Genomic DNA, 23,914 nt, shown 5'->3' on the forward strand with positions numbered 1-23,914 from the left:
ATGTGAAAAGCAAGCTGTCAAAATTAGTGGAAATCTGTTGGTTGGAAAGCTTTTTCTTTCTTTTTCCTGGAAATACTTAAAAAAAAAAAAGAGAAAAAATCTAGCCTTGCTAAGTGTGGGACGAAGGAGAACTAAAGATACTCAGGGAGGTGGTCAAAAGCAGAAGGAAACATCTCTATTGTTTAGACACAGCAGTGTTATGCCAGTTTCTCACCCAGTTTTATTCCTTAACATGGAAGATTTCAAAGATATCTGTTCCTAATCTCAGTCACAGGTGTGACTGCACTGCTCTTGTTTGCGTAGCTAATGAGCCATAAGCAACAGAGATGTGCATAGAAATACCTTCTTAAGCACCAACCCCACAGCTGTATAGCTAAATGTATTTTTCTGGGGAAGTACATGCACTCACTAGTCTAGAAATGTTACCCATGGTAAGATACTCTGACTTTGTTCTTCGTGTCCTTTATGCATGATTGAAGAAACTGAAACTCCTCCAGTCAAAACAATTGTCAAAAAACAAAATTCTGCACATGAATGTGATAAAATCTGCAATCAGAGCTCAGAAGTTCTTATTCTTACTGAGTTGTACCACATTTTCTGCAACCCCAATATAATTCTTCTCACAAGACGTAGGTGTTGACAACATAAGGAATTGGACTACATTTCCACAGAATTACAGAGACAAGAACCTTTGTTGGCGTTTGACTTATTTATGTTACCTGGAGAGTATGGAGAAGAAAAAAACAAACACATATATATATTTGAAGGAAAGCTGTCCAGTACAAACAAATCAAAATACCCCTCATTCTTCCCCAATGGGAACAAACTCTCATTATCTTACATGTTTTCCCCGCTGAAGGGAATTTCTGGATGTCACTAACTGTAAACACAACATAACATTGTCTTCTGACTTCTAGATAATCCTTTTTATCCCTCTAAGTTACGTAATTCAAATTTCTGTTAATTCATTAAATAACTATTGCAGGAGAAAAAAAGAAAAAAAAAAAAAAGAAAAAGAAAAAGAAAAAAAAAAAAGGCCTTGTAACAGACTACGAATAAAAGAATTCCAAGACCAGTTCTGCTGGAGACGTTTAGTCGTTAGACAGGAACAGCCATGGCATAATTTAGCCCCGGGAGTCTAGATCCTGTTAAACAAAAGAAAACAAAACAAGAAATAGCTTTTATAATAATTTTCACCAAATATTTTATGGAGATATTCCAAAATTAGAAACATTTTGAAAATCTCTTTTTCTAAATTATCTGAAGTACTTTAATTTTATAGGGTGAGAATGAAATGACTGTTACTGCTCATTCTGCACTTCTGCTAGAACCCAGCTGTTCACAACAGCAGGGAATCTGACTTGGGGCATCTGATTATGGCCATGTGATTTTTTGCAAACTGAAATCTATGTCACCAGAGAGGAAAATAGAAGAATAAAGCTTCTATCTACAGTTCACGTTGCTTTTTTTTTTTTTTTTTTTTTTCAGTTGAAACATGGATCACAAGAAGACTATTCTGTTCATTCTCTAACTCTGAAGGAAAACAAACGTGCCCTGGAAAAGACGACTTTGCTTTAAATATAATATTCACATTTTGTTGCTAAGAGCAAAGTAAGACCAGCACTATTTTTGCTTCATTTTGAATTTGTCAAGGTCTTTCCCCCTTAGTTATGTTATTTCTTAGATATTTTGCTCTGTAACAGGAACATCCAAATCCTGATGTAACTTTAAATGTCTGAATCTTCCCAGAAAGGCCATTTACATGTAGTGTGTAGAAATGCAACTGGTCAACAACACATTATGATCTCCTCAATGGATCTACTCACTGGACATGTGGGTCAATTTAGGAGTACAGAAGATGCTACCAAGTGTAGGAAGCTCCAGGAGGAACCATCAAGGGTGAACTCTGGAGAAATATTCCATGTCTGTGTTGTCAGCCTTGACAACTGCAGCTGTCAAGAGAATAAAAGTTATATGTTGAAAAGAGATGGTTCTCATTTCTAAATAATTTATTCTTGTAAAAAGCTTGTATATTCATTACTTCAGAATGTTTCATAATCACAAATGTTTGCTTCTCTTTATCACTCTCAGAATATTTCTTCTTTACTCTAGGGCAATTTAATGTTGTGTACAGCATTTACTTGTTGTATATGAAAAAGTTACCTATAAAACAAAAAGATTGTTTCCATTTAATACAGAGAGACCTTTTTCTTCACCAAGTAATGTAGATTACTGTTGCAAAAGAAACAAACAGAGGAATGACAAGGCACAAACTTCATTGTTAGTCATTTCTGTAGGAGATTGGGTTTATACCAAGCAGAAAAGGGAACAGAAACATTTGATAGTTTTTGAAGTTCAACTGATCTGTTCACAAAGACGAAAAAACATGTGGTAAAAACAATTAACTAATAATTCATTCTCAGAATCAAAAAGCCTGTTACTCACAGTGATTGAGGCAACCTGAAATGCAGAGAAAATAAATACTTGAACACACAAATAACTGAAAACTGAGTACGAAAAACAAAATGTGTGAAGTTATCATTCCTGTGGAGAATACAGTTTTTCTTGTAGTTCATTTCTCACAAAGAAACTTTACTCCACTGGGTGAAAGAGTACCTCTAGAAAGAAACTTCCCTCAAGAAATGTTCTTTGTTGCACTTATGAATGAATTAACAAACAAACAAACAAAAAAATGCTGAATATAATGTAAGTAAGAATTTCAAAACCCTGGATGGAGCATACTTACCTGACTCTTCCCTGAGTCCCTCTAAGCTTTTGAATAGAAGGTGCAATATGTTTTTTCTTAGGGAAGCTCAAATATGTGAGAAACCATTAACTAAGAAATATGTCATCTCTTCATATTTTAATTTTGTGTTCAGATGATTTGCACAGAGATGATTTTCTTACAGAACTTGATTTTGTATGTGTCTGAAGATCTGAATGTGCAGAACCAAATTTTGGGCTTTGTATATGTATCTATGTTTTTATTTCCAATTTTTAGATCATATTGAAAATAACAGCAAGATTCAGTAAGGAAGAAATACAGGAATTACTCCTGGGATCAATGTGATACAAACATCAAAAGTTTCAGAGTGCTGTGCTCAGAACTAACAATTTTACAGATAATAATGAAAAGAGAGATTATTTCTTTGCTTGACTACTTCAAAATGAAGTAACAAAAATATCTGGACAATAACATCAAGTATTAGCATGTAAACAGTTAAGCTAGAAAAAATAACCACTGACATCCATACTTTTTCTATTTTATCAACAGACAGGAAACAGGAGCAAGAATTATCCAAGTCATATACATAATTCAAGTATCATTCTATAAGCAACTTAAGACTTCTAAACAGTTGAACAGTACTTCTGGACTGGTCTAAGCTGGGACAGTTTTTTCCTTCATATTGTCTGTTATGCTTTGGTTTTGGGAGAAAAACACTGTTGATAACATTTAGCTGTTGCTGAGCAGTGTTGCAGAGGGCCAAGGACGCTTCAACTTCTTGTACTGACCTGTCAGTGAGAGGGGCTGAAGAGGCACAAATTTCTGAGAGGGGACAGAATCAGGACAGGTGACCTAAACTGGCCAAAGAGATATCACATGGCATTATGTGAAAAAAACAAAATCTGAGGGGAGCTGGCTTGCAGACTAGCTGCTGCTCAGGTATTGTCTGAGCTTGTTTGGCAGGTGATGAGCAATTACTTGTGCATCATTTGTTTTGTAAATATATATTATTGTCATTCATTTTCTCTTCCTTTCTCTTTTTTTAATCTCAACCCACGAGTTCCACATTGTTGTTTATTCGATTTTTTTTCCCTCATCCCACTGGGAAGGAAAGTGAGTGAATGGCTGAATGGAGCTTAGCTGCCTGCTGGGTTAAGCAACTGCATTTTCCCAACACTCATGATCTACTTTTTTAGATCCCTTTTATTATGCTGTAATTTTTTTGTACGAAAAATAATCTTCATATTTTTACTTATTTATTTGGGTTTTTTGTTTATTATGTTGTTGAGTCTGTCAACAACAAAAATCCAGAATTCCAGCTCTTAAAATGTAATGATGGTGATGACAATTATGTACACAGCAATAGCCATCTCAACTGAGACTAAATCTATGGCAAAACAATCCCGCATATTTTCATAGAATCATAGAATCACCAGGGTTGGAAAAGACCTAAAAGATCATCCCGTTCACCTATTACTAATAGCTCCCACTAAACTATGTCCCTCAACACAACATCCAGTCTTTATTTTGACAGGAATCAATTATAAAGAAAATCATTGTCTAGACATAATTCCATGATCGCTTCCTTCTCTAAAAGCATTGAACATTTGCTTTTGGAATAGCATACTGATAGGCATCTGAATCTTTGTACTGCTTTTGCACAGCAATAGTCATCTCATATGTAGACAACATGCATTGTCCTTCTCACATCCAAAAAACCAAGAAAGAAAAGTGAATGAAGGATTATTATTTATTTTTTTCCTGCTGACATTCAAATTAACTAAGACCATGCTATTTAAGAAAAGCAAAACTGTACAGTTTGCTATAATGGTAGACCATTTTGGATGGATTAGTGCTGTGTCTCAGTGAGGAGATATAGACTGTCAATTCATCTGGCCGATTTTTTTTTTTTTAATATATATATTTTTTACGGATTATTATGTAAGACCATGTGTTGCTTTCCCCCCCCTCATTAAAACTGAACTCAGTTCCATTTCTTTGCTACTTAGTCCATGACCATAGTTTATATGTTTCTATATACCATCAGTAGCAAGTTGAGATCTATCTGAGTGTAACTGTGAGTACTATTTTATTTGGTGAAGAGTATATTCACTGCAATTTTCACTGTAATTTACATTTTGTTTTCCAGTCTTTATTTTGGATTTAGAACATCCTGCTTACTTTGTGTCTGGGTATCCACAAATGAACAGCCTTTCAAAGAACTTTATTTCTAATACATTTATATTTAGTGAATTAAAATGTACTTGTGAGAGGAAACTGATACTACAGAAAACATCAGGAATTATGTTCAGGATTTCTACTGCTGTTTCACTAGTCAGTTTCCTTCTGTAAGGTTTCTAATTCTCTATGGCTCTAAAAAACATAACCTGCAATTTAGAAATTCCTCTTTGAAATCTACCTGCTTTGTTAAGTGCACAGTGTAAACGTTACACAAGGGTCCTTCACAGAGCACTGGTCCTAACTGTCACCTTGGGGAAGCCAGGCCAAGTCCATAAGTAGTCTAACTTCTTTAGAACTAAGAACTACTTTTTGTTTTGTGCATAGCTACACGCAGCAGAGTGCACATAAATTAGCAGCTTTGCAAGTTTGTTTGAGCTAAGACCTATCACTGAGCTACACACTCCTCACAGCATAAAGGGTGAACAAGACCATACCTACACATGCTAAATCTTCCTCCTCTTTTACTTTTCATGTCCATTTGTTTGCTGCTTTTGTTGTTGATGAATGCAAATGTCAAAAGATTCATGTATTCTTTCTGCATATTGTTCAGATCAACTCTGTTGGAAGTTTATGTGTTTTAAAGGAAAAAAGAACAAAAGACCTTAGGAAGATTGCTGGTTCTGGTCACAGTAATTCAGAATGATGCAGAAGATAAAGATTTCTGGGGAAAGTGGTGCACAGGGTTATTTATGATTTGGACTACTATCTAGTCTGATATTTTAGCCTTAGGAATGAGGAATTAAGTGGTATGAGTCAGGCTGATGACATATTGTTACACCGTGTTTTGCTGAGTAAATATATTTTTAGTCACCATTCTGCAGGAAAAAAACTGTGACTGATGTTTCTACAGATATAGAAAAGTAGCAACTGTATCTCTCTTGGTCACCAAACTCACCATTATGTTAGACACTATGTTTGATTCTTAACAGTCACGTACTTTTTTATGAATTGTCTACGTTATTCTGAATCAGTAACATTTTTCAACCAGTTTAACTAAGTAGTACAAGTAGCCCCCAAGGGGCTGCTGGAAATTAGGCTCTTTTAATGCACAGTGTGCAGTTCATACAACAGATTTCATTCTATCTCAATAAATCTAAGAAAACTGCAAATAAACATGAAAATATAGGGAATTAAAAAAAAAAAAAGTTTCTTCTTATGGAGCAGTAGAAGAAACTAATATGAAACAAAAAAGTTAAAGACAGAACAATGGAATAAAAAAGGCTTTGAGAATAGATCTACATTCTTTTCTCATATATATATATATAAATTCTGATATATTCTTTTCTGAAAGTTTTACTCACACCTTGCAAAAGTTCTCTCTCTTCATTTCTTGTCATTGGTAGTTTAAGTTGTTGTTGTTTGCCTCTATGAGCTATTAACAGGTATAGTCAGAGTTTTTATTTCTAGCAGCAGGTCTCACATTTGATAAGCATTCTCAAAAGATAGTATACAGTGCCAGCTCTTTTGCATTCAGTCTCTGTGCACAATTACATTAATTTTAAGAATAGAGGTAGCTTAAGTATTATGGTCGTTAATATTTTCTTTTTGTTTCTTTCTTTCTTTTTCTTTTTTTTCTTTTTCTTCCCCCCCCCAAACTAGATTTCATAAAATTGCTTGCATCGGTAGGGGCCTTATAGGTCATTTCCTATGTAAATTTCCAACCCCAATATGTTGCAGCTGCTGTGACTTGCAAGTAGTCTACACTTTCAGGTTTAAGATAAATTGTTTCAATTTTAATGGATGAATCAAATAGGAAATGCTTTAAGTTTTAGGCCTTTGTGATCATAATTACACTTTCTAACTTCATGCGTATTAAGCCTAAACACACATTAAATCTACAGCCAGCTTTACAAAATAACTGAGATGGCCTCTGTGTAATTAGATTAATTTCGTTTTTCATTCAGTCTATTTTTCCTCTTATTTTACCTCTGAATTCATGTCTGTTTCTCTGCAAATTGATTGAGATATAACAAAATTACCCTTGTATTCAAAAGGTAAAGATAAGCATTGTGTTCCATGCTGTAACACAAACCATTTTCTTATTTGCTTCCTTCATTAAAAAAATAAATAAATAAAAGATTAAGTACTCCACAGTGTTGAAGGTTATCAATCTGAGACACAACAAAAAAACATCTCCTAGAATTCAATAAATAAAAGCCATTTAAGTCAACTTAGATATTATCATTGGTAACCACAGAAGTAGTCACAGATGGCAGACTTTTGCCAAACCAGACTCAGGTGTGTGTGGGAAATTGTAAGGATAGAAGCTTACAATATGATTCAGTTTTCTGTTCCTGCTGCCTACTTCATCTCACTCATTTTTTTTCTCTATAATTTTCTGTTGAAAGAAATTTCTCTCACCCTGGTGCTCCATCAGTGCCTGTTTTCAGGCAGGAGAAGCGATGCATTCATCGCTATATTGCTTGCAGCCTTCCTAGTGTTCCTGTCAGAGCAAGCCTGAAGAGCTGTAAGCCACTGTGTCTCCTCCTTTAACACCATCACTCAGCATATATGAGCGTTTGGGGCAAATGAGCTACAGGTCTCTCATAGGAGCAGCCCATCAATTACTGCCTGTGGACATGCTGTCAGCAGAGCCAGAGAGGACATAACTGATCTGTTTGTTCACTTGCTGCATAGCTCCTGTGTGAACTGAACAAAACTCTCACTCTATACTTACCCTTCTTTTCCCCTTTTTCTCTCAATGATTTTTTTAAAAATATATTATTATTGACATCTCCAGAGAAAAATGTTCTCACACAAAACTCCTCAGTCTAAAACTACCTGAGAATATATGAAGATCAATCCAAATATCTCACATTTTCAGCTGTTTTTTAAGAGTTTGATTGTGTTTGTTTGTTTTTGTTTGTTTTTGTTTTGTTTTTGCACACTGAGGAAAATATATCAACTATATCCATCATCTTAAAACATGAAAACCTTTCATTTCAGAATGCCCAGAGCCTGCAGACTCTGTTTTTTCATGTCACTACTAAAGTTCTGCTCTTCGTTTGTTTTCATGTAGGTGCTTCAGTTCCTGTGCAGAAATGTAAATTCCTTTCTTTTACTTTCAGAAACTTCATATATTTTTCTCTGTCTTTTTTTTTTTTGTTTGTTTGTTTCTTTTGTGACTTCTCAATTCATTCTTTTTCCTCTTTTAACTCATCTTTCACTTTCTGTTTTATGTACTCTTTAAATTCTACCACAGGAAATACCTTTCATATTTTCTGCACCAAGATGTGCAAAGTCTGCTCTTTTCCCTTGCTTATTTGGGAACTCAGGCTAAGTTTCTTCTCGCTTGTTTCTAAATTGTTCTGTCAGCATTTCATCCTGTTTTCAGCATTTCATCCTGTTTTCAGCTTATACCTACAAACTCCATTCTTTCAAATGCTGTATACACCCTTGCTTTCCTATAGTGGAAGCAAAATTCCCCACTTTTAACATCTTAAAAAATCCTAAAAATCCTTTAGTTATTCCAAAAGTTCCCTTTATGATTAAATTCTTTAATGTTCATTAAATATAAGACCACATTGAGAAAAGAGAAAAAGAAAGAATAAAAATTAATATAATAAGCATATACATATATTGAAAGCAATGTTATGACTCTGTAATAACTTCTTTATTACAGGCTCTTATTTTTTTTTTTACATATTCAGATGTAAGAGACTGAAAAAATATATATGTAAGTTAGTTTCCACAGTGGCTATATGACTTCAGAAGTAAAGTTTTTTGCTCTCATTTAATTGAATACTCATTGGAAGCATACATCTGAGTCCCAGTGGACAGGACTTAAAAGTCTTTGTCTAACAATGGGGATTTCTATTCAGCACCTGTGAAATACTTTCATTTTAGTAACAAAGGGCTGCAGAATGTTATCAGAGATTTTTTCACTGGAGGAAGTAAACTGGGATTTAACTCCCATGTCCTTTCTGTCTTGGAGGATTAGTTAAGTCAAATTTAGGGAGGAGCTACCATTAGGAAGGAAGGTTTGAGATATTTAAAACAAACTTGTACTTCAATCATTGCAATGAAAATGCAACTTCACAACAGGACAAATTAATCCCATCTGCTGCACAACACTCTGAAGATTCTTTTAGAAAGGTTTAAAAAAATAATGGGCTATGAACATCTAAATAGCTAGTGCCACAATTTCAAGTGACTCAGAGAAAATAAACCCATATTAATGATTTTTTAAATTACTTGGTAAATCACTGTTTTGAGTCCTAAAGCCTAGATACATTAGTGATGTCAAAAGGATTGTTTTTCCTCACAGGACAGACTTTGATTAGGGCACTATTTTTCCAGCAACATGGGTGATGGAATGTTTTACAATAGTTTTTCTTTCTTTTCAGGTAGAGTTTGAGCTTGTGGAATTTTGTTGCTGTTTTGTTGTCTTTGTTGTTTTAGTTTTTAATAGAATGGCCAGGGATGAGAAATATCTTCTGGAGATATACAGGGTAAAACTACAAAGAATACATCTTAAGAAGCATTTCAAATTCAGAGTCCTGGAATTAAAATATACCACATAGAAATGTCATATCAGGTACACATCTTCATAAAATAGATCATGTAGTCTGGTCTACAGAGGTGTCTCAACAGTCCTTCTGTTCTCAGAGCAAATGGTAAAATTCCAGTGACAAAGAGGAATAAGATTATATTACATTTTCCTCTTTAGTTGCTAAATACTAGAAAATCAGTACTTGCCTTAGCTCATGAAAATTCTGAGATGGAATTTTATCCATCTCAACAAGTTTTGTATTTCACAGCATTCTTGACAGGATAGCGACCTCTCAGTATTTTTCTATAAGACAAATAACCTTTACTGTTTTGAACAATGACGATAAGAGAATAAACGATCTGTACTCTAAGCCTGAACTGAGTTATGTGGAACAGTTTGGGGATTACCTGTCTTTTTTACTTATCCTTTCAGTGTGCTCAGTCTATCAAGATTTACTTGTCTCCACCCTCCTTGTTGCTTCATCATCTTGTACATCAGAGATGTAATGTCAGAAGAAAGTTACTCAGCTTGTTCTTTGAAGGTATTTCTTAGGGCTTGGAAGACTCCTCTGACAGAATGACAGTATCCAGGAAGCCTGGTACAGTGTCTCAGGAGCTACTGCAATTCAAGGATATCTCAGTGATGACTGAGAGATGAAATGTGATCACCCAGTCCAGCAGATTGGAAACATCTTTTTTATTCTATTCCTCCACAAGTGGCCAATTTTAAATCTTCAGAGCTTGACTCACATACAGCTGTGATGCTGTGACTCTCCTAAAAGATACCATAAACATCACACTTCTTTACAAGCAGTTGCAATCCTGTACTGATATTTTTGTACTTTGATAATATCAATCCTATCAACTATGTTTATTGTTTCTGACTGTTTTTCACATAGTGCAAGTGAGATTTGTGCTCCTTGCCAAACTTTCATCCACCAGGAAATAAAGCAAGTGCTGGGAAACAATTCACAAGATAATGAGATTGTCTCAATACCATTGAAGCAATGAAAGAGAATTAAAGATAACTTTGAATCTGTTGCGTGCCTGAAGGAGTAAGAACAGAACAGGAAAACGCAGTTGGATTGCTTTTGTTTACACCAACATTTAAGTTAGGATTTACAGTTGCATAGGAATTCTGATTCATTGGACAAAAAAATGTCAAGCTGGAAAATTAATACCTTGTATGGAATCAAAATAAATCTTTGAAAAAAGACAGGTGGTAGAAAAGAACAGAAAGACTAAGGGAGCAACATGCAGCATTTGCACGTGAATTTTATTTAAGAAATGTTTTAGAGCATACCTTGTTCTATGCTACTTTTTTAGTATTAACTAAGTGTATGGGAGATTGGTAATCACAGCCTGAACCACCGATTAATCAGCTGAGGCAAGTGTTGGGTCAGCTGCAGGAGCACAGGTGAGAGTAATGTAGCTGTGGGCTACATTTAAGGGCTGACCCTCACTGAGGTAGCATCTCTTGGAGATTGCTTATCAGTGAAGATTGCCCAGCTTTCTCAGCAAAGGCATCACCACTGGTGAGTTCCTCTCTTACTTATACCTTCTGTACATTTGTTACCATCCTTGTTAACATCTGTATAGTTACCACCTATACACTGAGAAATAAAAATTCAAAGGAAATGTTGATATAGTGCTTTATCATTCTTTATAATCTTGATTATTAATTAAAATAAAAACATAATCTTATGCTGACATATTATTGATTTAAATGTCTTTTAGTTAGATCTTCAGGTTTTAAAGGCCTCTTTTCAGGCTTCTTCCACACATCAGTTGATACTGGAGATCTTTTAAGATCTACTTATTATGTGATTTAGTTTCATGATGATGGAGAACAAGCATTCATTATTTTTCATAGTTCTACTATAAAGTGCACAAATCTCCCCAATTCAGATGCACTGAAGTTAATGAAACGTTTTCTGTTATCTCGAGTGCCAAGTGGTCTGAGCCCTTACAGAGGAAATTAAATTGACTGAATGCATGCTGAGATGGACTCCCCTTGCTCCAGGACCTTCTGGGGTATTTCCAGAGTATAGCCTCAGGATGTGGAGAAGAGAAAGACAGACACAGTGTGATAAAAGACAGGGCACATTCTTGGTACTGGAGATCCCACAGCCATGAACAGCTTGCTCATAGGCAGAAAAACTGTAGAGCTGGACCATAATAGTTTTAGTATCTATCATATGCAACAGGTAGCATACATAGTAAATGAAGATGTAAAGCTGCAGACCAAGTAAGAATGTAGACCGATGACAGCAAACACTGAAAAGACATTACTCTATGTGTAACCTCAAATGAGGAAGAAGAAACTATCAAAATGAATGTCATTTTACTCCCAGAGATGGACTCCAGGTGACAACAACTCACTGTAACACTCCATCATTGTCATCAGACTGAATTCACAGCTGTAGAACTCAGATGAACAGGAAGGGGATCCTGAATACCACAAAAAGAGGTGGGAGGTAAAAAGTGTGTGTATAATAGTTATAAGTGTATGATTTCCATAATAACCAGATCTGTACTAAGTGAATGACTGGATTCTGAAGATTAGTGTTGTACTAACAGTAATATCTTGGCTTCAGATAGTTACATATAATGTCTATTTCTATTTAATGCTAAGTGTAGTACATGTTCACACCAATGCAGTGATTCTAGTGGGGTTCATTTCAATTTATGTAGTCATATACTTTAGCCAAACCTTGTCTAAAACTGGGAAGAGAATCACTTCATACCCCAGGGCTGGTCCCAGTTCCCCCCTGCTTTGCTTATAAAAATCTGTTTCTCAGTTGATATTAGACAGGAACAATGATTTTCATGGGGTCATAGGAAAGGCTTCTGAGAAAATATAGTTTCTATATTATAAATATTAGGCTGTATCTCTGTAATATTTTTTCTACTTTACTAATGTCTGTAATATAAAATATTTCTCCTTTACGTGAAGAGTTCAGGATGTGACTAATCTCATATTGCTGTTAACCTTAAGTTTTTATTTTTATCTTTCAGAGGACAACAAAAGTCTAATCTTTGAGCTACATTTCAAATCTGATTGTTTATAAAGTATCTGTTTTATTAAAGTTGGATGCTCAGAGAATGACAGCACAAAAGCTAATATTTCTTTCATCCCTTATTTCCCCAGTGGAAGGAACATGTTTTTCCATTTCAATTAGTTTCCCATCTCCCTTCTGCAATATGATCAAAATGTTTCGCGCTGGCCAGATTATTAGTGACAATTGGATGACATATGAAGAGTTGCATCTAAAATGTGATTTAGCAAACTAACTGAGTCCTAAACACAGAGCAGAATGACATTCAGTGGACCAGATCAAATCCATTTAGGATATCATGGGAAAACTTATTCTGCTATTTTTTAAATTACTATTGACAGGATATTTAAAACACTATTATTATTATTATTTTTTCCAGGCTTCTTAACACCTTTATAGATAACTCTTCCCATTGCCTATTGTCAAACTTGTTCTGACAAACAGTAGGCCAGTAAAAGATCCCATTCTCATCAGCTAAGTCCAATCATTTTCCCAGCTAGTGGGCTTCAATCTCTTGGTTACATAGAAATATGTACCTTTACTTTCTGTACAACTTCTCTGACTAGCTGTCCTGGTAATTCCAGCAAGAACTTCAACAGAGCACTTGACACTGAAGGTAAATCTATGCTAAGATAGAGACAGTATTTTTCAGAGACCACAGCTGCAACCTTAAATCACTTACAAAATGGTAAATTATGTGCTACTTGCTGCAGAACAGATCTTTGGATTCCAGTTCTGAGTGTTTTTTATCTAGCAAAAATACCGTGTTAAGATATGTACTATAGTATCACAATTCAGATTGACTGGGTAATGGAACGGAAAATTAGGTTATGATGAAATTAAGGCAACTGCACAGCAGAAATATAAGCACTCAGTAATTGAGGCCACAATTTTCCATGATGCTGCATATAGCAGAAATAGATTACTGCTGTAGGGTTGAATTGTACCTGAGATAGAATCTAGAAGAAAAATATAGCTCTGTTGTGGTTGCAGATATAAAAAAACAACTGGCACTATGACTGGCACGAAGACTTGGACACAAGCAGCTAGTAAGTGTTTTAATTCAGTGGAGAACAGGTGAGATGGTAGGACTTACACTACTCTTTCTTTCTTTTTTGAGGAAAACATAGCTGAGACTAAAAAGCTTTTACTTTCTTTCTGTATAACAAACAAGATGATTGCATGTGGTCCAGAGCTGATAGGGACCAAGAATTTAGAATTTTTAGAAGTGTAACCCTGAGGATATCTATGTATATCTAAGAGGGAGATTTCAGCTTGGAGTGTAATACAGGTAAAGATGGAGTTGGGGAGATTTTCTGGAACTAAAGTTTAGTGTGCAACAGTCAGGTTTCAACAGTGGATGTATAACTTCACACTTCATGCCTTGAAACATCTGTGGAGAGAACACTCATATTCCATTCTGTATTTTAGTTACTGAAAAGCCAGAGTACACACCTCTTAAATATGCTGAATGCTTTATGGTTTTTACTGGCTTACGAGAGATTTAACGTGTGCATTGCATGTGTGACCATTTACAAAATTATAAAGACATCCACACACATGGGCTGCCATGGAAGATAATTCTTTTTTTATTGTCTTGCTGTGTATAGACTATATTTCTCTGAATCCCCACACCCCCAGACTCTTTGAATTAAATAAATCAAATGCAAAGCTGATGAACAGGACTTTTGAACATACAGATTTTTCAAGATAAAAAATGATTTCCAACAGATATGTCCTTCTAGACAGTTAAGTGATGCAACAGCAATGTCTTCTGCTGGTTCTTACAATGACATCTAACAAGAAGGACTCCAACGAGAAAATAAACCATTTCTGATTTAATGGTTTATACACTACAAAGTATTCAGTATACCCAGTTCTCCTACACATTGTTCTAGGCTCAGAGCATCTGTTGATCTCACATCCCCTAAACTATTAACTATGAGGACAGGCTGAGGGAGTTGGGTTTGTTCAGCCTGGAGAAGAGAAGGTTGCGGGGTGACCTCATTGCAGCCTTTCAGTACCTGAAGGGAACTTACTCCCAGGAGGGGAGTAAACTCTTCGAAAGGGCTGATAATAGCAGGACTAGGGGAAATGGTTTTAAGTTGAAGGAGGGAAGATTTAGGTTGGATGTTTGGGGAAAGTTCTTTACTAGAAGGGTGGTTAGGTCCTGGAACAGGCTGCCCAGTGAGGTTGTGGATGCCCCGTCCTTGGAGGTGTTCAAGACCAGGTTGGACAGAGCTCTGGGCAACCTGATCTAGTAAATGTGTATGTTTGGTGGCCCTGCTAGGCAGGGGGGTTGGAACTACATGATCCTTGAGGTCCCTTCCAACCCGGGTAATTCTGTGATTCTGTGATTAAGCCCAATGAAGTAACAAGAGACACATTTCAGAAATATCTATTACCCCGTTCAGCTGGACTTTAAACAGTTATGCTTTAAACAGTTTTTCTGGTGAAGGAAGAGTTGATAATGGATCCCTTTTTTCTTTGGTTCCACCAAACTGTGTAGCTGCACTTTGGTCCTCAGGGCCTAGAACCTTGCCTCAGAGGGAAATCAAATCAGAGATGCTAAGGAGTAAGCAGATTACTGGACTGACTTTATGATGTTTACTGAAGATTATAAAAAGATTATATAAGGCATACCCTCATTTTCTTCAATTTTGTCTTGACCCAGTAAATCATTTTCTGTACAGTTGCCTTGGATCCTCACCAAAGAACTACTTTTAAATGGGATTCTTTAGCTTGTACTTCACAGAGACATCTTCCTTTGAGAGTAAGAAATGAGTATCATAAAAGTACACTTTTACTTACAAAGAAAAAATGTTCCAAGGATTTCACACCAATTTCCTATATAATCATCATTTTTAAAATGACATTAAATTCATTATTCTTTTGAAAGTGTTCTCTAAATGCCTATGTTAATTAATATATATAAAAAAACTAATTTTCCTGACAATTTCAAGGCATAGTTTCAATTTTTATTTTCAAATATTTCCATTACAATTAAATATGAAAAAGAATAAGAAAAAAAAAAAAAAAAGAAGAAAGAAATAGTTTATATATTACATTTAAATAAAATAAATTTTCTTGGAAGACAAAACAGACCATAAAGAAGGTGAACACTGTGAAAATATTATTGTGAAAAGTATGTAGAAAATGATTTTTTTTCTCATTAGAAGTTCCGGCTTTAATAAAGTGCTATTTTCTAGTGAAATGAATCTTTTCCTTTGAAAAGATCCTGCTAGGTCTAATTTCTTCTGAAATTACTTCTGCTATATAAATCTGTGGGCCAAGTTCAATTAAATTAACTTTTTATTGTCTCCCACAAATCAGGATCTGGATGATATTATCATTGTCTCTGTGGAGACAAGTTTCTACATTGTAGCTATTTTATTTAAAAAATAGCAATTAATTTCATTATGAAATTTACCAAAATTCAATTAAGTAATTATTATCCTGAGCTATCAAATGAAAAGTTGTGTATAAAATGTAATTTAAACACAAAAATATTTAACTATATCTGTTTTCTTTATAAGATTGGAGAAAAATATGACTTTAAATTATGCATTTGGAAAGAATCCAGAACAATAATAGTAATCATAAGTTATTGACCAAGCACAGAAGACATTCATGGGACACTAACCAGCAAAACTGAAAGTTAGAATAGCTCAAATAGAATTCCTGTATTTAAGTCGAGCAGTAAAATGTAGATGATGTTTGGATTATCAGATTTTTAAGCACACAACTTACTGTAGAATTAAACTACATATTTTGTACAAATACTGAGCAATCAGAATATGCATAAAAAGCTATGTATATAATTGATAGTTAAAAAAAACAAGGCTAAATATGAGTTTGGACTTAGGTTTACTCATTGCCAGAAAACTTTATAGCAATTTTATAGCAGTTATGAAACTAGCAATTATCGTCTGCGCTTTAACTACGAGCAACTACTATTGCAGTGACCTCTCCATATCTTGGCTCGTGAAGAGTGGAAATGAGTGAGCTGCAGCCAAGGATTAATTCTGACATCTAAACAAGCACACAGTTCATTGCACAATATATCTGAAGAGCAAACTAAAATCAATTGTATCTCTTCCTGGCACAAGATTTTAGCCAGGTAGGATGACAGGGCTAGCATGAGCTATTATGACTGCTACAGATGTGTCTCCTAATAAAGAACTGGTATAGATATGCATAAAAAGCAGCAACAAATAGCTATCGCCTATGTACAATCACCACAAATCTATGAGGTATGCTCTGAAGCCAATGCCTCATATTTTATTATCTTAACCCACAATGTCAGAGGCAAATGTTGGTAACAGCAGTAGACACTGAACCTTCCTGCTGATATTCCGTTACATTTTGTTGCCATGTGTCAGATGGCAGCAGAGGGGCAATTTGACAAATGGTATCTGACATAGAAGAGTGTAGGAAGCAAAGATGCCACTGGATTCTTCTGTGTTAGAAAAATTGGCACCCATTGACATTCATTGACACCGCTTGCTGAATATTGATTTATTATTGAAACTAAACGGCAGATGTGAGCACAGTGAGGCAATGAGTGGTGTGTGTCAGCAGTGACAAGAGCAGCAGTGGGTCACTTCTGCTGGTGCAGTTTGGTACAAGTGCAGCATGTAGGCTCTTGGTCATTGCTGTGCAAAAATGCACAAGAGATGATGGTGATTATGTTTAAAAAGTGTTTTGTAGATGAGAATTTGCTCTATCAAACAGAGTTATTGTGCTCTTTGTATCTATTGCAGTTTCCATGGAAACAAAGAGGAAGCATTACTTTCAGCATAACCTATGCATATACTAATTGTTCCTTCTCTTTCTCCAGCAAAAATTCAAGATTGATTTTGCTCCTCTGTCTATTTGTCATTTTAACAGCTCCCTTGGAGTCATATTGATTCCACCTTCATTTCTTATTAAAGTAAAAAGTGAAAGAAAAATAAAGAGGAGAAAAGAGGGGGCTCTGAAAACAGTATTTCAAATTTATTTTGTTATGATGTTTATGGCAGAAGCTGCAAGAAGTAGATGCATTTGAAGAAAGCTGGTTGACAGTTGAATTCAGGCAGGTTGACATGAGAGGTGTGCTCAGCAACACCTGGAGGAGCTGAGAGGGGTTAGCAGGTATCCCTGTCAACAAAACTCTGTGTCCTGATGAAGCATCTCAGATTTCCCTTCTTAAAGCAAAACAACTAGCTTTTTTCTTTAGCGAGCATCCATGAGAGACATGATGGTCCCCTGCAACCTTCATACCACTTTCTGACTCAAACCTTTATCTGCCCAAACCTTTATGTGTTTTCTAGTTTTATTTAGTTTTATATGTGCTATTTTGAAGACTTCAGTTCCAGGACTCATGTGATAATATCTGAGCATTCATCTTCTTAAGCTTAATTATGCACAGAACAGCCATAAGTTAAGACTGAAATATGCATTTAATCAGCTGAAAACTTAGTGATATTACTTAAAACTCCCCTGAATGTTCATCTTCAAATTACTGAGGCATGTAAAAAGTAAGGGAAAATTCTGCTGAAGGTGAAAGTACTATCAAGTGATTGTCTCCAGATCCAGGTCATAAAAAAATGAAGATACGCTGCTGATCCCTGGAGCTTAGACTAAAAAGCCTTTGGAACTTTTCTGACTTTTTAATCAAAATGAGTAGGGTACAAGCAACTGAATCTAAAAATTATCCCTAAATCCTGAAATCAAGAAAGATATGAATGTCTTTCTAATGAAAGACAGATTTAATCTGTAAAGAACTGGTAACTGGATACTCAGAGAACACAAGGAGTCTGTGTGAACTTAGAGGCTGAAATATAATTTAGTTACAAGTATCTCTTTTTTTCCTCGAAGGCAGCCATCAGATAAAGAGAAGAAATAAAAATTGAAAATTACATAGAATTATGAAAGCCTCATAGAGGACTTTTTAAGGAAATGTTGTTATAGCTGAAATTCTGCAAGAGCCCTATGTTTTCTACAAAGTTATTTAAAAAAATAAAAAAAAATAAATAAATCAAGGATTCAAATGAAGCCTGAAGAATTATTTGCCTTGATTAGAAGGAACATCAAGCACGTCACTGGGCTAAGCCTTTATTTCAGCTCCTGCTACTTCCTTACTGTGTCATGTTATGGGCTGGTAGGTAATAGATTCTGCTTCAGAAGAGCCTGGAGGAATGGAGATTTCACAGATTCAGTTCAATGAGGAAAAAATTTTTACAAAGCCAAGAGAATTTTTGGTTCAGCTTTCATTGTAAAAGACAGAGAAGATCAGTGCTACAAGCATGGAACTGTACTATACTGAGACATTTTTCCTCTCTTAATATCCCTTTGGACTGCGAATGTGAAAAGGTATATATTTCTCACTTCTTTTCAGGCTGAAGCAAAGGACCCACTGATCCAGACTAATCCAGTACTATTTCTTGACAGTAAGACCACCTTGCATCATTTATCCTGAAGAACTAAGGAATTAAATTATTGGGAGAAACAAAATAAGTTTGTTATCTAGAAAGGACAGCAAGACTTAATTATAAAAATTTGCCTCTCTTTATTAGTTAAACAAATTATGGAGGAGTCGAAAAATAAATGATCATACAGATAACACACACAGTACTATAAAAGTAATTTGTAAAATCTATTCTCTGTGAGTATGCTGCATTTAGTTGGCACATTTTCCTCCTCAGAAATCTGTTAGAGGGACTTCAAAAATTAAATAGAGAGACATACATACAATCAGATAGATACAAAAATAGATGAGTAAATGGAAGAAGTTGTAACTGTCCTGAAAAACTGAAAATTATTTGCAGAATGTTAGTCTTCCTTTGAAATTATTGTTTCACCATTAGAAAAGTCTCTCAGTGTTTGGCTGCAAGGGACCAGACAGACAGCAGTATACATACCAGTTTATATCTCTTGCCTACTTAAAGTCTTGTCTAAAGTGGAGGGAGCTGTAAAGAATCACATGCCCTGGACCGCTGATCCCATGTAAATCTAGCTCAGTTATGCTCCCCAGTCATCAAGCAACTCTTTCATTCTCTGTTTCCTCATGTTTCCAGCTCATTCAAATAATTCCTTAGGAAGAGAGAATGGGAGAATGCATACCTGGGTGCCATCCCAACACAGAAGCAGAGGGAAATTTCAGAAACCCTTTTGGACCTCCAAATTCAAACAACCTCTGCACTGGAAAGATTTGGCAAATATCTGTGGAAATTAATTTTATTGATGTATAAAGTTGGTACTCATAACTCACCAGAGATTTTCACAACAAACTTACTGTGACTGGAGCAGATTTATGTTTTCCAAGATATTGGAAATAAAGTCCATAGTAGTCTGGGATATTCATTAAAAAAACAAACTGAAATTTAAAACAAACTAAAATCAACAACAACAATAACAACAAGACAAATAAAGAAAAAAGAAAAAACACTTGTATTGGAGTATCAGTTTCAGGCCACCTGTAAGAGTATCTTATCTATAACAGATGCAAGTTGTCAACTCCCGTGGGAAATGCACAGAAGCTGTTGTACATATTAAAAAGCCCTTAACATGGTGTACCATCCAGCTTCTGAAAAATATCACTGTGAAAATTTCTCAGTTAAAATTGCATATATTTCATCAATAAAAAATGATGATTTTAGCCCATTAAAAAGTAATAATTCAGTACTTGCATGTAAGACTTAGATATGGAAGAAAATATATTTCATACATTTTTGGTTGCTGTAACAGCCACTGAACTGATGGAGAATGCAGAGGTGTGCAGAAGAGAAATCATTTAAAAACATTACTTTGCACCATAAGACTATAATTTACACTATCACACAGTGTGCAAGTCTCCCTGAAGACTTGACAGTGATTCAAAGTGTGTGGATTGGTGTAACGTAGGTATAGTATGCCCTTCTTGGGATGCATGATTTAGAAAACATTTGGTCTTCAAAGTTAAATAGATGGGCAAGCCTTATTCTCAGAAGAAAAGGAAGAATTAAGGAGTAAAATAAAAGTAGTGATTTAGAGATCTTTGAAGGGAGTGTACTAAATCTTGGGTTCCCTCTGCACTATATTTCTGGGGATTCAATTGGAAAAAAAAAAAAAAGAAGCAGGTTTTTAAAACTGTCTTCAAACATTAGATATATATTAGAACACACTGCACAAAAGAACTGAAGGGGGTGCAGGAATGACTAACAAAGCAGTGAGATGCACCATAAGGCACAAAAAGCAGCTGGCCTGAAAGCGTTAGCAAAGGTGAGATCCTTGCATGTTGGACCAGTAGCTTCCCAGGCTTGCTGCAGGCAGGAACTACAGCACTGCCTAACAGGCTACTTGATAATGCAGCGAATAATAGATCTAAAAGAAAATGAGAAAAAGAGAAACTGATTTCAGCCCATGTCAGACAAACAGCATGTTGTTATTCAGACTACTAGGAAAATCATTACAGAGAGTTAGATATGAGAAGAATCATACCGTGCTTGGATTTCTAAAAGTTAGATGAAGTGTAGTTAGAAATCAGACATTTACAGAGACAGTGCAGGAAATATACTTTTTTCAGTATCATATTTCTCTGTTCATATTTCCAGAGCACTAAGACCAGGGCAAACTACCCCCAGAATTTGTTTGCAATATACTACTTATTTAGCAAAGGAAGTGGCTTTTCTGCACACCAGAGCCATGAACTCACTCATGCACTCTGTTACAGTCTTTGCCCAGACGGAGAAAAGTGGCTTTTCATCCAGACTTTATACATTTATATATAGCTGCTTACATTCTAGCACATTTATTCACATAAAAAGTCACGTTCCCATCCTAACAGAGACTCTGATGAGCTCAAGATAAAATATATCACTCTCAACAGGAGATGACTGACTCAGTGACTTCATAAAATCTTTTGATCCTGATCTTCACCTTCTATCAATTCTTCTGTTCTGTACCTTTCAGAAGAATGGTGGAGTAACTCTTTTTAAAACAGAGCTGACCAAATAATTACAAAGAACAAGCCTGACAAATACAAACAAGGGTCAGTGATTTCTTACAGTCATTTCACTGTCTCAGACTTGCATCTTTTAAGCAAACAAAATTGTGTGATGAGATGCAAGTCTGGTAGATTTGTTCATAGTTAAGCTATTATATAGTTATATTCCCTTTCTTGAAATATAGTTCTCAATCACCTTTTAATTTTGGCATTCATGTTATGTGAACTTCTAAAGTCACAGGTTTTTACTTACTGTTATCAGGACTGTCGCTTTTCCCATTTGCAGCTGTTTTCAAGACCACAATGAGAGAAATAAGGTTGGCTAGGTGTGTTTTTTCACGTTAAAAATCAAACTCAGCAAGTCCTTTGGAAGTGGAGCTGTATTTCAGAACTTGTTAGACATGACCTTGGTACCGGGAATAGGCCTCTTGTCATGTTGCTATGCTGGTCAAATTATAAATCTTTGAGAAAAACACTCCTTTTCACAGTGAATGAATAAAAACACAATACATCTGGACAAAGAGTTAGAATGAGATAGGAAAGATTTTTTTTCCAGCCCACAGTCTTTCTGTGTGACGTTCCTTAAACGTGAAAAGCTATATGTGAAGTGCATAAACAAGAGAGGAAGACGAATATCCTTCAGTGAACTAAAGACCATACAAAAAGATAGCAGGAGTTGGGTTGAAAACAAAAAGCAGGATTTTGCCAAAACATCTTACTAAAAAAAAATAAATCATGCACACATAGCAAAGTACAAGAATTGACGTGGATTGTTTTGTTTTTATATCACTTGATTTATTTCTTAGAATAATGAATAAGAAACTAGTAGACACTATAGAGTGGTTGTTACTTGAGAAGAAGGATTGTAAGGAATTCCCTCCTCAGTCCCTTACAAACCATCTCTTTGTTCTTGTCATTAAAAAATTATTAGAAAAATCACAGAACATGTTTGGAAGAGACTTAGAGAAATAATGTCACCCATTCCCCAGGTCTTAAACAGGATCAACTTTGAAGATCTCTTATTGTAAGTACATACTTACAACACCCATAACTACACAAAACATATCTCACTCTGCTTTTCTACTGCAAAATATAGACCTATCTATTTCCATAAATAAATAAGTAAATAAATAAATAAATGATACTTACAGAAACTTCTTCAAAATACATTTGGCTAGAAATTATTCTACAAATGTAATTGCAAGAATACACTTTCTAGTGAACTGATTTATGTTTTAGGCACAATGAAAAATGCTGCCTTTAGACATTCATTTTTACAATAATACATGTACAGAGAACTAAGTGTCTGGAACTGAACAAAAATGTAAGTTTAAAAAGTAACTGGAATGTTGGCCAAATATTTTAGAAAAGGTTTTGATTTAAATGAATGTTAAACAAAACCTCACTACTCAATACTCGATCTGTGAGAGCTTAGAAATGTTAGAGTTTGGGGAATCAACAGTACTATATTTGAATGATTAAAAATGTAAGAAGACGCTTAAAGGTGAAAATAATGGGAGCTTGCAGTAAAAAAAAGTTTAAAGTAAATTGGCTGAACTATGAATGGATAGTTTTGACCTTTTGATCCAACAAAATAATCACTGCAAAGGTGTTGATTTTATAATTGCAAAGAAGATGGGAAAACTCAAGAAAAATGGAAGAGAATGCTTTAAATGGCATACATTATTACATTTCCTATCAGTTCAGCCACAGCTGTGCTTTGTTAAGGATAACAATTATTTACTCTGAATTACAAGAAAACGTCAATTTCATGGCCAGTCCTGGCTTGAAGAATACGATAAAAAGGCAATTACCTGTGGCTACAGGCTGGGGCAACAACCTGCACACACACCTTCTAGTGCTTGAAAAGATGATGTGAATTCTTCCAACATAAAGCAGCACACTCAGTTCCTGTCTTTGTTGTAGCTGAGCAAAGTACTGAACTATATAGGAGCATCTACTGTACGAAAGGGAAAGAACTGACTTCCCCTCTTCAGAAGTATCAGATAACTTCATTCCTATTTCTAGTAGCAGAAAAAGTGTGAGACCTGCCCACCTTTATCCATAATTTTCTGTTCACTTCTCTTCCTTAGAAAGGCAGGAGATGTTACTGAGTCTGTCTTTTACCGCTCTGCTTCTCAACAAGAGGCCATGGAAAGGTAACTAAGGGCAAATAAAGGTTATTTCATGAAAAAACTGATAAGGATAGTGTAACGGGTCTAATAGCCCCAAAGAAGTTTATAACCCCTTCTGTTCCATTAAGTTCCCTTTTCCAACCCATCTTTCAACTTGAAGCAGCAGTGTCCATGATGGGAGTCTGAGAACTCAAACTAAAGAAAAGCTAAGATTACCAAAGCGTTTATTTTACTATCTCTTATCAAAGCTTGTTAAAACACTTTTTCTACCTTTGCTAATCTCTTTTTTACTTCATAT

At 35.3% G+C, this 23,914-nt stretch overlaps 1 long non-coding RNA gene across 2 annotated transcripts; it reads right to left on the reverse strand.

Moving 5' to 3' along the window:
- Nucleotides 1-346: 346 nt before the first annotated feature.
- Nucleotides 347-10,517, reverse strand: LOC107311583 (uncharacterized). Of its 2 annotated transcripts, XR_001554152.3 has the most exons (3): nucleotides 9,866-10,442; nucleotides 1,827-1,952; nucleotides 347-1,145 (listed from the first exon to the last, which is right to left on the reverse strand). It is a non-coding gene; the product is annotated as an uncharacterized LOC107311583 (long non-coding RNA). The 2 variants fall into 2 exon arrangements; XR_014944014.1 differs by having other exon boundaries at nucleotides 1,827-10,517.
- Between the last annotated feature and the right edge of the window lie 13,397 nt (nucleotides 10,518-23,914).

This window comes from Coturnix japonica, chromosome 3 (genome assembly GCF_054131305.1).
Source record: "Coturnix japonica strain WE chromosome 3, WE-NBRP24, whole genome shotgun sequence".
In the NCBI taxonomy this organism is placed as follows: domain Eukaryota; kingdom Metazoa; phylum Chordata; class Aves; order Galliformes; family Phasianidae; genus Coturnix; species Coturnix japonica.